Genomic DNA, 14,365 nt, shown 5'->3' with positions numbered 1-14,365 from the left:
AGCCCTCAAAAATAAGAATAAGTCAGAGCTAGGACACTAACACCCAACCTTAATAGACTCTAATCACCCATCCCCCATACTTCCATCATCGACTCCCATCTGGTCATGCATGAAGTCCGGGTCCACGTCGAAGGCTCAATAGTAGTCATTTCGCTCCGGGTCTTCCCCGAACGACGAGGAATCACGGAAGAATCCACCAACGACATCTGACAAAAAGGGCATACGTAGCCCCCCAAACACAGGTAGCACGTGCAAGGGTCAACTTACGGAATATAGGATAGAGAATACAAGACACCAGATAAAGTATAAGGGGTATATATATATATGTTGTCTACATACATATAAGTTCTGCATTGTCTACCCTAAGGTTTAAACATAGCATGTTATCAAATCTCTAGTACAATTCCATCATCAAAGCACATAACGATATCTATCAACATCTACTCATCAAAACACATAACGATACAATTAGAGTGCATGATATGTCAATGCAACGTCACTCTCGACGGTTCCAGAAAGAATAGGCTGGGCACGTTTGAGTTGGTCCTAACACTGGCATTGTGTCGACCATAACCCCGGAGTGTCACTTACAACCTTGACATAGCCGGATCAGTCCTAACCCTGCGGGTCGACTTTTCCCTCCGCTATGCCCGACAATCAACAGGTCGATCCTAACCTCACGGTCGATCATATCCCCCGTCGATGTCTGAATTACCCGAAGGTATAAACTGTACCCGAAGGTATAAACTGTACCCGAAGGCATAAACTGTACCCGAAGGCATAAACTGTACCCGAAGGCATAAACGGTACCCGAAGGTATAAACTGTACCCGAAGGCATAAACTGTACCCGAAGGCATAAACTGTACCCGAAGGTATAAACTGTACCCGAAGGCATAAACTGTACCCGAAGGCATAAACTGTACCCGAAGGTATAAACTGTACCCGAAGGTATAAACTGTACCCGAAGGCATAAACTGTACCCGAAGGCATAAACTGTACCCGAAGGTATAAACTGTACCCGAAGGTATAAACTGTACCCGAAGGCATAAACTGTACCCGAAGGCATAAACTGTACCCGAAGGCATAAACGGTACCCGAAGGTATAAACTGTACCCGAAGGTATAAACTGTACCCGAAGGCATAAACTGTACCCGAAGGCATAAACTGTACCCGAAGGCATAAACGGTACCCGAAGGTATAAACTGTACCTGAAGGCATAAACGGTACCCGAAGGTATAAACTGTACCCGAAGGTATAAACTTAACTCATGATGATTCCTCGAATCATCCGACTCATCTCTATCCGATGGTCAACACTGCTCAACGAGCAAAGAGCATCAACATGCTCGGAAACTACCCGTTTCCCGGCTTATCTCTCAGATAGCCCAACAACACAACTGCTCCCAGAGCACAAGAGTATCAACATACTCAAAACCTCTCAATATCTCAACACTTGGATCCGACGACACTTCTCGTTTTCCAAAACTAAGATTCGACTCCTAAGCTTCCTTCGAGATTATTATCATTACTTAAAGATTTAGAGGTTGTTTAAGGTCTTATGAGTTTTCTTCACAAAATAATATCCTTTTAGCCTTATCGCAATTCTTATAAGTTCTCGGGATCTCCAAATCCCCAAATGACTCCAGAGAATGTCTCGATCCATAAAACACCATAACAAGGCCCGAATCTCATTCGTCCTATCAAACTTTCCCCAAAACTCTCAAAATAAAATCGGCATGACCTGCCCGCTATTCTCACTATTCAGAAACTCAGATTTCATTGCTAAAGCATAAATAACTCAGCACCATCAATCAACATGTCATATATCAGCATAATAAGCAATAACCACATAACACTTAGCATATAAGGCATGCACCACACATCCTAGATTACCCACATAGCACATAGCATGTAAGTCAATCTCCAAAAACATTCAGTAGATGAATCATCTACATTGTCAGCCGAAGCCTCAGAAAACATTTTCCCAATCATACACAAACAAGTGCATAAACAGTAAATCAAGTCGAATGCGTCGACACCTAAAGCATTAGCTAGTAAGGTAAGTTGCCCTTACCTCTAGTTATTCCAGCGTTCTCCTCAAACGTTCCTTCACAATGAGCTCCTTGATCTTCAGGAAATTCTTCAAAAGAACCTTTAAAGTAAAACCACAGTATTCTATCAAAATCTATCGGAAACTAAGCTATCAATGCTCACTAAGGTTACACGAAGTAGTTCATACTCCGAGGTACGATAATCTAGCGCGAAAGGACAAGTTTTCGGAAAAGGAATTTTCCTCCTCCTCCCCTATAGGGCTCGGCCACTTTTCACAATTGTGGGGCTCGATTTTTCTTCGATCAAACTTGGTTCCTATGCTTTCATTAGCCGTAACTAAGGGTATTCTGAACTCGGAAAATTATCGGATCAAAAACTGTCGCAGGGGTATTTTGGTCATGATTTTTAACTTAGAAATTTCAAAACTGAAATCCCAAAAACCAAATTTTGCAGGGACGTTACTAACGACGTTTATGACAACTAATCCTACTAACACTAAGCTAAGGCGATAGTTTTTAGCCTAAAGGTTGAAGCTTTACCTCAAAAACTCCAAAAATGGGTATTTAAGGCTAAAATTGATTCCGGCGGAATTCCGGCGACATAACGGAAAATCTAATCCGGCAGAAGTAATCTTGGGCACATATAGAAGAGGTTTAGAATCAGAAATGAAAGATTCAGGATAGTTTTGCAAAAACCCATAAACTATCCACTCAGAAAACTCTACAGAAAAGCTATGGAAAAAGCGATCAGAGGTAAGGATTAACGACTATACCTCGAAGCCTTGAAGCAGCAACTGATTAATCGACGATCAAGCAAGAGATGAAGAAAAACTCTTCTTCCTTCCTCTTCAATGGAGCTCGCGGGTTTGGGAGAGAAATGGAGGAGTTCTTGTAAATTTTCTCACCTTTCTTGCTATATGTAGAAGATGGAAATTCGCGGCGAAATGAAAGTTTCGCGAATCTGATTTTTCCGGCGTCATTCTTCATGAATTCTAAGATATGTTTTGGCGAAAGAATTCCAAAACTAAAATGAGGTCTCCTTATATTTTTGGCAACAGATGCATAGTCGGTGTAAAACTATTTTACCAGATAAGTTGCTTTTTGCATCGAATGTCGGAATAGAAAACTTCCTTCGGAAGAAAGATTGAAATCATCAAGAGAAATGGGTGTACGCGTGTGGAATATTCATTTGAAGCTCTGAATAGATAAAGTCTTCATTGTCGAGAAATTCTAGGGTTTTGAAATACCAGGGATTCGGTTTCGGCAAACTTCCGATGATTGGAATCGGACGTTCGTAGATCCTAGAGTTTCGCCTCGAAACGATTGTGATATATGGAAAAAAGAGAAGTTCTAACATTTCTCTGAAGATTTTTGGAATTAACTTCCGTCGTGCCTAAAAGTGAAAATTAGCTATATACTAGGGTTTCTGACCTAGGTTTAAGCGTACAACGATCGTACTATAACTTTTATCGATCATGGTGTAATCCTTTGACTTTTCCTGAACTTTCTCCTTCATAAATATATTTCATTTAATAAACTTTCGTTCAGGTTTCCCTTCACATTACATCAAGCCTAATCATAAATGGAAATCTCTTCCACTTATTCTAAGCTTAAAATCTTGGGTCTTACAGCACTAAGCTAAGGCGATAGTTTTCAGCCTAAAGGTTGAAGCTTTACTCCAAAAACTCCAAAAATGGGTATTTTAGGCTCAAATTGATTCCGGCGGAATTCCGGCGACATAACGGAAAATCTAACCCGGCAGAAGTGATCTTGGGCGCATAAGGAAGAGGTTTAGAATCAGAAATGAAAGATTCAGGATAGTTTTGCAAAAACCCATAAACTATCCGCTCAGAAAACTCTACAGAAAAGCTATGGAAAAAGCGATCAGAGGTAAGGATTAGCGACTATACCTCGAAGCCTTGAAGTAGCAACTGATTGATCGACGATCAAGCAAGCGATGAAAAAAATTCTTCTTCCTTCTTCCTTGTTCTTGGCCGCGGGTTTGAGGAGAGAAAATGGAGGAAAATTTGAGTTTTTCTTCCTTTCTTTGCTATATATAAAGGTTGGAAATTCGCGGGAAAATGAAAGTTTCGCGAATCTGATTTTTCCGGCGTCATTCTCCGTGAATTAATAGATATGTTTTGGCGAAAGAATTCCAAAACTAAAATGAGGTCTCTTTGTATTTTTGGCAACTAAAGCATAGTCGGTATAAAACTATTTTACCCGATAAGTTGCTTTTTGCATCGGATGTCGGAATGGAAAACTTCCTTCTGAAGAAAGATTGAAATCATCAAGAGAAATGGGTGTACGCGTGTAGAATATTCATTTGAAGCTCTGAATAGAAAAAGTCTTCATCGTCGAGAAATTCTAGGGTTTTGAAATACCAGGGATTCGGTTTCGGCAAACTTCCGATGATTGGAATCGGACGTTCGTAGATCCTAGAGTTTCGCCTCGAAACGATTGTGATATATGGAAAAAAAAAGAGAAGTTCTAACATTTCTCTGAAGATTTTTGGAATTAACTTCCGTCGTGCCTAAAAGTGAAAATTAGCTATATACTAGGGTTTCTGACCTAGGTTTAAGCGTAAAACGATCGTGCTATAACTTTTATCGACTTCAATACGAACCTCAGACTTTTCCTGAACTTTCTCCTTCATACATTTATTTCATTTACTAAACTCTTGTTCAGGTTTCCCTTCGCCATGCATCAAACCTACTAGTGAATAAGAATTTATTCACTTGGTATAAACTGAAAAACTTGGGCCTTACACTTTCTCTCTTGCCCTCTCTTGCTTTCACTCTTTTCTCTTCTCTTTTCTTTCTCTCTAGCCGCCGCCCTCTCTCTCCCTTTCTCTCTTGTTTTCTTTCTTTTTTTCTGAATGAGTGAGTGTGGAATGAGTTTGTGGATTCAGGTTTCTAACTCAGCCTCTTTAGGGTTCACAAAACTGAATCAACTTCCCCCTTTTGCCCCTGAAACCCACGACCAAACAATGCACAAGCAAGGGCATTCAGAATTCACAAATTTTGAATGGGACAAGGCATTAATGGCACTTAATTTCCTATTAATCCTTGTCTCAAAACTAATCAGCCTTTGATCATGAGCCTTAAACCCTAATTATTTTCCCTAAACTCATGCAAATTAGTCAAACAATCACTCTCCACTCCATCTCCCTTCACATACTCGGCCATAACCTTCTTTCTTGGCCTCCAAGCAACTCAAATTCACTCATCCTTGAGTCCTTGAATTTATAAATAATTATATCCTAGCCCTCAAGTACCATTATCACTTCCATATTAATAATACTTCACACTACAAGGCATCAAGGAAATTCACAAATCATAAGCAAACCATACTTTAGTATTTATTCAAACTAAATAATTTCATACATCAAGGTAGGGTCTTACATTGAGAACCCGACCTCATTGGTCCTCCAGTTCCAGCACGGTTCATCCTCTTGTTCTTCATCAGTTCCACCTCTGTGGCCTTCTCAACTAATGACTGAAAATGCATAATTCCTAGTGGCCTCACAGAATCCTCAATATCAGGTCTCAGTCCATTCACAAAACGCTTACACATGTAGCGCTCATCCACATGGTTGTTGAAGAATTGGAAATGTATGGCCAGAGACTCCAGCTTAGAAGCATAGTCAGGTATAAACATGATCCCTTGACGGAGTGTTAGAAACTGTGCCTCCCGCTCATCCCGAGCACTATTTGGAAAATACTTTTCCAGAAATGAAGTTCGAAAGGAGTTCTAGTTAATCTCCTCATTATTGGCTTCCATAATCCCCCTGGTGCCTCTCCACCAGTACTCAGCATCACCAAGCCGCAGATAAGTAGCCATGCCCACCTTGGCACCTTCAACAGTCTGCAGCACGCCGAAAATCTTCTCAATCTCTTGGATCCAAAGATCCGCTTTATCAGGGTCAGTTCCACTAGTGAACTGAGGAGGATCTTGTCTCCTAAAGTCATTCAGTCCCTTGTTTTGGTACAAAGTTACTTCCCTCTGACGCTGGTGTGTATCACGTGCTTCCTCAGCAACACGCCTCATAGCATTGTCATTAGCCTGTGCAGTCACAGTTTGGGCCATGGTGGCCATCATCTCAGCTAGTTGGTTAGAGTTCACCATGTTCTATTAAGTCAAACAAACAGTTAGTACTCATCATAAGATAGCGTCTAGCATAGCTATACAAAACGATTAAGCAGTAACTTCAATCAATTCAAAGCGAAAAATCGCTCGGCAGACAATCAATTTTTTACTCTTTGTAGAGTGAGACAACCTAGCACAGAAGACCTATTCCCCAAAGACTCCCGAAAGACTCGACAAGCTCTGATACCACAAATTAGCACCTTGATTTCCGGGTGTCACTTTAGTAACTCAAAACTCAAATAAAGCGGAAAAGCAGGTATTTTTTTTCCGTTTTGTTTTAAATAAAAAGGCTTGTCGAACTAAAGACTCAACCCAATTGTGAGACCCAAGTTTTTAAGCTTAGAATAAATTAATTAAATTCATATTCACGATTAGGTTTCGATGTATCGTGACAGAAACCTGAACAAGTGTTTACCAAATGGACTAAATTTATGAAGGAGAAAGTTCAGGAAAAGACTAAGAATAGTATTAAAGTCGATATAAGTTATAGCGCGAGTCTTATTCGCTTACGCCTAGGGCAAGAGCGTTAGTAAACGATTAATTTACTCTTAAAGCACTATAGGAACTAATTCCAAAAATTTTCAGAGGAATGTTAGAATTTCTCTTAATCCTTTCCATGACAAGCGTTCCGATACGAAACCCTGGAATGTACGAACGTCTGATTCCAATTCTCGGAAGTTTGCCGAAACTGAATCTCTGATAGCTCAAGAACCTTAAAGTAAACTGTTGATGAAGACTTTTTCTATTCGGAGCTTCAAACGAAGATTCCACACGCGTACACCCATTTCTTTCGATGTTTCTAATCTTTCTTCAGAAGAAAGTTTTCTCGTCCGACATCAACTGCAAAAAGTAGTTTTTCGGGTTAAAACGATTCACACCGACTTTGGATCGTTTGCTTAAATTCCAAGAAACCTGTTTCGAGTTCTGGAATTCTGTCGCCATAACCTATCTTAGAATTCACAGAGGAATGCACAGGAAAAATCGGAATCGCGAAATTTTCTTTTTCCCGCGTTTTCCATCTCCTATAAATAGGAGAAAAACCAAAAATTCTTCACCATTGCCACACCAAGGCCGCGAGCTTGAGGAAGGAGAGGGGAGGAGAGCTTTTCGTCGATTCTTGCCTGATCGTTGCACCGTTCGTTGCTACGCGTAGACCTCGAGGTATAGATGCTATTCCTGACTTCTGATCGTCAATTATGTCGCTTTTCTCTATGTCTTTCTGTGCTCAAAGTTTTGAGCTTTTTGTAAAACTGTCCAAATAACTTGATTTCAGTGTCTAAACTTATTGCCTACATCTCGCTCCGATGAAGTCCGATCTAAGATCATCCTTCGGAAAGCAGCACACTTCCCAAGAAATGTATGCATGAATGCAATATGGTTAGCCAAACAACGAATCTTCATCACCAAGGTACACGTGTCTAGCTAGAGTACATTGTCTCTACAATACCCTAAGGTAAACAAAGAAGTGCTAGTCGCACTTGGTAACTTTCCTAGTTACTTTGGCTCATCGTCTCGTTGGCCAACCAAACTGCTCAACGAGCAAAAGAATGCATCTCGCACTCAGTGACTTTTCAAGTTACTTTGGCTCACCAGCTCGATGGCCAAATGGATTGTTCAACGAACAAGGAGAATGCTGCTCGCACTCAATGACTTTTCAATATACTCAGGCTTATCAGCTCGATGGCCGAAAGGCTGCTCAATGAGAAAAGATGGTGCACTCGCACTTGGGGACTTTCCAATCATCCCTGGCTCATCCTTAGGATGGCTAGATAAATAGCTAAAGGAGCAAAAGGTGCTATCGCACTCAAGGTTTTCCTTACACTTAGATTGTCGACCCTTCCCGTTTTCCAAACCATTTTCAGATCCTAAGTCTTTTCCAAGAGGTTATCATCATTATTTAAAAGTGTTCTATCTTTGATTAGTGTATTATGAATTTCATTTACAAATCAAGTTCTGGTTCCGTTTGTTTCAAAACTCTATAAGTCGAAAGATCCCAATAAACCCAAATAATTGCCGAGAAGGTCTCGATCCTAAAATGGCAATGGCTTAGACCTCAGGTTAGAGCCTGCATAACATTTCCCAAACCTCGTCATTAACATGGCATAACATCACGTTTTCCCACACTCCGAAATCATATAATCATGTACTATCTCAAGTCGGTACAATTCAATAGAGCATATGCAAAACATCGTAAACTCAACAGAAATAATGGCACATAGCTCAGTTCAATATTCAAACATAACAACAGTCAAATCATAAACACATATATCAACACATCCTATGATTAACCATTTAGCACATAGCATGTGAATCAATCAACAACAATTAAAACGATAAGTAAATCCCAATTGACAATGTTAACCAAAGCCTCAAAAAACGGAGACACACGTCTCAATTAGTTCACTCGGCCGAAGCCTCCAGAAAACATTTCCCAGTCAATCAACAATCAAGTGCATAAACAATAAATCAAGTCGAACTGATCGACGCCTAAACCATTAGCTAGCAAGGTAAGTTGCCCTCACCTCTAGTTCCTCCAGAATCACGGTGAAAGTCACACTCACAAGCTTGCTCAGTCAAGCCCAAGGTTTCCACAAACGAACCTTAGAGCAAACAAAGCAAAAATCAATCAAAATAAGTCGGTACAATCGAAACAATACTAGCTAACGTTAGAGAAAGCTCAAGAAGCTTCATAGTACAACATTTAGGCACGAATGGAAGGCTTTCCCCGAATGGATGAGTTTTGACTCGATTCAAGTTTTGTACAAAAACACTTCATTCGCTAAAACGTGCATAACTCGAGCTACAGAACTCTGAATGACACGAAACCGACGCCAAAATTTCAACAATTGAAAGGGCTACGCTATAACTCAGGTCATACAGACAAAAAAATTATTTTTGGACACGGTATCATACCAAATAGGTTTCGGCCACTATCAAAATAGGGTTTCCCGAACTTATTCTTCGATCTAATTCAATTCCTAGGTATTCTTAGGCGATATCTAGGCCAGGGAAACTCTCAGAAAAATTTAAAATTCGAAATGCGACTTAGGGGTATTTTGGTCAAGATTTTTAGCTCAGAAATTCAAAGTCGGAATTTTGAAAAACAAATTTGATGGCCTTGTCCCTAACGACGTTTATGACAACTAATCCTACTGGCACTAAGCTCAGTCGAGAGTTTTTAATTCAAAGAACGTAGCTTTGGTCAGAAAATGGGTATTTTCACAGAATTGAAGCTCTGCGACGATTCGGCGAGATTCGGCGAATAACAACTGGATAATCGTGCTCTTAGGTTAGTAGAGAAGAGGTTTTGACAGAGAAATCGAGTTATTTGGAAAGTTTTACAAAAAGCTCAAAACTTTGAGCACAGAAAGACAGAGAAAAGCGACAGAATTTACGAACAGAGGTAAGGAATAGCATCAGTACCTCGAGGTCAACGCGTAGCAACGAGCAGAGCGATGATCAGGCGAGAAACGGCGAAAATCTCGTTCTCCCTCTCCTCCTTCAAGCTCGCGGGTTTGGTGCTCCAATGGTGAGGAAAATTGGAATTTTCCTCCTATTTATAAATGATGGAAAACGCGGGAAAATGAAAATTTCGCGATTCAGATTTTTCCGGCGCGTTCCTCTGTGAATTATAAGATAGAATCCGGCGACAAAGTTTCAGAACTCGAAACAGGTTTCTTGGAGTTTAGGCAATCGATCCAAAAACGGTATTAGACGATTTAACCCGAAAAGTTCCTGTTTGCAGTCGATGTCGGATCAGAAAACTTTCTTCTGACGAAAGATTGGAAACATCGAAAGCAATCGGTACACACGTGTGAAATCTTCGTTTGAAGCTCCGAATTGAGAAAAGTCTTCATCGATAGTTTATTTTAAGGTTCTTGAGCTATTAGGAACTTAGTTTCGACAAACTTCAAAGAATTGGAATCGGTCGTTCGTACATTCCAGGGTTTCGTGTCGAAACCCTTGTCATGGAAAGGAATAAGAGAAATTCTTATATTCCTTATAAGATTTTTTTAAATTCGCTTCTACAACGCTTTAAGAGCATATTAGCCCATCACTTAACGCTTTCGCCCTAAGCATAAGCGAATAAGACTCGCGCTATAACTTATATCGATTTTAATACTATTCTTAGTCTTTTCCTGAACCTTCTCCTTCATAAATTTATTCCATTCGGTAAACACTTGTTCAGGTTTCCTTCACGATACATCGAAACCTAATCGTGAATATGGATTTAATTAATTTATTCTAAGCTTAAAAACTTGGGTCTCACATGTATTGTTTTAATAATTATTTGTGATCGAATATTATTCACGCCACAAGGGTGGGAAATACCTCAACGAAAATTTTCCTTATATTTCTTTAACTGCGTGTTTACATTTTACTATTTTTATATTATTTCTTCCTGACTCGAATTTAATTGTGAATCATGAAAATGATTTAAATGATAATTAATTTCAAAATATTTTATTAATTTGAAAATATTTTATTGGATAAGCTCAATTCAACGCTTCGTGAGCTATCTAACGTTTGTCTTTTCCTCTCAAATGGTAATAATTATTATTGTCATTTTCCTATAACTTATTTTAGCTCAGACGCATAACATGGCAACGACATATTTGTTCTAATTGTCTAACAATTATTCTTCAGTTTAGTTTTTACTCATTTCCCTGTTTATGGATCATTTTAATTTGCTCAAAGTGGTTAATATCTTATTATTTCATAGATTTCCTCATAATTTTTGGGGTAGTACTATATCATCTTTATATTTTTCTCTTAACTCTGTGAATTAAATCATTCATTGTCTAAATCAATTTGTAACTGTTTTTAAATATCTTTCTCGCTCATTCACTCAAATTATGACACATCACCCATATCCACTAATCCTTATCCCTCCATTCCCAGCCACTCACGCTCTCAGTCTCCACTTACTCTTTTCTTTTTCTTTTTTCACGTTTTCTATCTTTCTTTCTTACAGGAAACCCATTTTCTGTTTCTTCTTCCTTTCTCCTTGCCATTGAAGCTCTGTCCTCTCCCATATTTTCTCACGTAGCCCTCCTCATGGCAGCACCATCACCATACACCATGTTCTCCTTTTTCCTTTCTTTTCTTCTCACCACCAACACCAACGTTCTTCTCCTCCCACGCACCACAACCACGGCAGCCAACGACAACCACCATTGTGCCTCTCCCGATGGAACCAGCACCATGACTTCTTCTTCTTTCCCCCATGGCCAAACGCATCACCACCGTGGACAACATGATCACCTTCTTGTTCACCATGAGATCCACCAACAGCCACCCTTTCCTCTTCTCCTTGTTCGGACAAGAATGGGAGCCACGACCACAACGACATAGCACCACTGCGAGTAGCGACAGAAGCCACCACGACAAGAAACGATGAAGAACGCTGTCGCTGACGTCGCCAACTTCGCGCTTCGATTTCAGTGTCATCGGACCTCCGTTCACAGCGAGGTTAGTACCGTTAGAATCCTCACGACGTCCACAACAAAACGCATGTTCCGAAACGACGTTCTGTCGCCGTCGACTGTCACTGCCGCCTTCAAAGCATTTTCCGGTCAACTCCGACAACCAATGGAAAAACGAAGTATACCAGGACGATCCTTGCCGCGAGGGGAACAATAGCCCTCAATAAATTTCAGTTTTGGACAACTTTTGTCGGCGAGCTCTGCCGACCTACAATTTGACTTTCTGGGAAAACCGTCGACTGTTTAGGTAAACGGACATCGCCATTGAGTTTTGGGCCACGAAAGGATGAAGAAACCCAACCCCTTTTGTGTCTCTGATGACAGTTTCTCCATCAACCCCCGCGGGCCACGACTTTCTCTGACGACTCTTCGCGAGCAAGCTTTCAAAACTTAGATTATGTAAGCCTTCAACCTTCATATACGTTTTAGCCTCGGGCAAGCAAGTTTTAAAGAAAACTAAACCCTTTTATTGTTATTGTGAAAATCGGAGTTTAAGAGTCGATTATTAAAGAGTTGTGATTTGTTTAACAAAATGATTTTCATTTCAAAATAGATATGTACTCTTTATCTGTTATAGCTGTTGATTGCGAAATAGTCGTTCGTAACATCCCGACTTGAAGACAGGCCTCACAGGAACAACACGAGTCTTTTCAGCGCGCTTTGTCCTCACTCGCGCACTTCCAGGGGAAAACTTCCCAGGAGGTCACCCATCATAATATTGCTCTAAGGCAAGCACACGTAACCTTAGTGTTTTTATGAGTTAGGCTCCGGAAAAGAAGATGCATCTTGTTGTCATGAGTAGTAACAATCAAATCATATATGCCCTCCTCAACCGTCTAGTCCATCCCTACATAGTCTCGGAATACGTCTTATTCGGGTGTGGTACGTCCCTCTACATAGAAGGCATCAATCATCGCCCTCGTCAGCTGAGGGCGTCACAGGCTCACCAACTCCCGCTTGGTTTGTCCTCAAACCACACCGTACAGGGAGAGGTCAGCTTTGATGCCATTTGTAACATCCCGACTTGACGACTGGCCTCACAGAAATAGCACGAGTCTTTTCAGCGCGCTATGTCCTCACTCGCACACTTCCCTGGAAAACATCCCAAGAGGTCACCCATCACAATATTGCTCCAAGGCAAGCACACTTAACCTTGGAGTTTTAATGAGTTGGGCTCCCGAAAAGAAGATGCATCTTGTTGTCATGAGTAGTACCAATCAAATCATATATGCCATCCTCAACTGTCTAGTCCATCCCTACATAGTCTCGGAATACTTCTTGTTCGGGTGTGGTACGTCCCTCCACATAGAAGGCGATGAATCCCCCCCCTCGTCAGCTCGGGGCATCACAGGCTATTGTAAGACCATAGTTTTTAGTTATAGATTAAATAATTGGTTTCCTATTCATGCTTAGGTTTCGATGTATCGTGAAAGGAACCTGAACAAGTCTTTGCAGAATTGGAAGACTTATTGAAGGAGAAAGTTCAGGAAATGACTAAGGATAATATTATAGTTAGGCTAAGTTATAGCACGAGCCTTTTTCACTTCCGCCTAAGGAAGAGAGAATTCGTGAAAGGCTATTTCCGCTCTTAAAGCGTTGTTTAAGAGAAATTCAAAATCTTTAGAAAAAACAAGAATCTCTCTATATTCTTCCCATGACCAGTGTTTCGATACGGAACCCTTGATTGTACGCACGATAGGTTTCACTTCAACAAAGTCTGACGAAGCTAAATTCTTTCTTCTCAAGGACTTTAAAATAAGTCCTGGATGAAGACTTTTTCTATTCGGAGCTTCTAACGAAATTTCCATTCGCGTAGTCTTCTTTCCTTCAAAGATTGCAACCTTTCTTCAGAAGGAAGTTTCTTCATCCGACGTGAGCTGCAAAAAGTACTTTTTCGGGTTAAATTGATTCATACCGGTTTTGGATCGTTTACTTCAAATGTAAGAAACCTATTTTGAGTTTTGGAATTCAGTCGCCAGAAACTCGCTTAGAATCCATAGAGGAATGTACACGAAAAATAGGAATTGCGAAATATTCATTTTCCCGCGTTTTCTCTCTCCTATAAATAGCAAAAAAATCAAAAATATCTCACCATCACCATTGCCAAACCCGGGAGCTTGAGAGGAGAAGGTAGAGAAGATATTTTCAGTGTTTCTTGACCGATCGTCGTGATGTCAGTTGCTACGGATCGACAGCGAGGTATTCATCTTACTTCTTACCTTTGATTGTCTTTTCTGTCGCGTTTCTACATCTCTTTCTATGCTTAAAGTTTTGAGCTTTTTCTAAAATTGTCCAAAATAACTCGATTTCTCTTTCAAAACTTCATCCCTACCATTCATATGTCTTATTTACTCCGCTGATGTCCGCCGATTCTCAGCGGATCGTCGTAGAGATTGAAAATAGCCCAAAAACCCATTTTTCCACTGAGGGTTGGTTTTTTGAATAAAAAATTCACGACTTAGCTTAGTGTCTGTAGGATTAGTTGCTATAAACGACGTTGTAAACAACCTCATCAATTTTATTTTTCAAAATTCCAACTTTGAATTTTTGAGCTTAAAACCTTGACCAAATTGTCCCTATTTCAGTTTTCGACCCGATAAATTTTTCCGAGCATTAATTCACCCTTGATACAACCTATGTTAACCTAGGAATCAAGTTTGATCGAAGAAAAAGCGCTGG

This window comes from Lotus japonicus, chromosome 1 (assembly GCF_012489685.1).
Source record: "Lotus japonicus ecotype B-129 chromosome 1, LjGifu_v1.2".
NCBI lineage: Eukaryota > Viridiplantae > Streptophyta > Magnoliopsida > Fabales > Fabaceae > Lotus > Lotus japonicus.
This window is presented reverse-complemented; position numbering follows the sequence as displayed.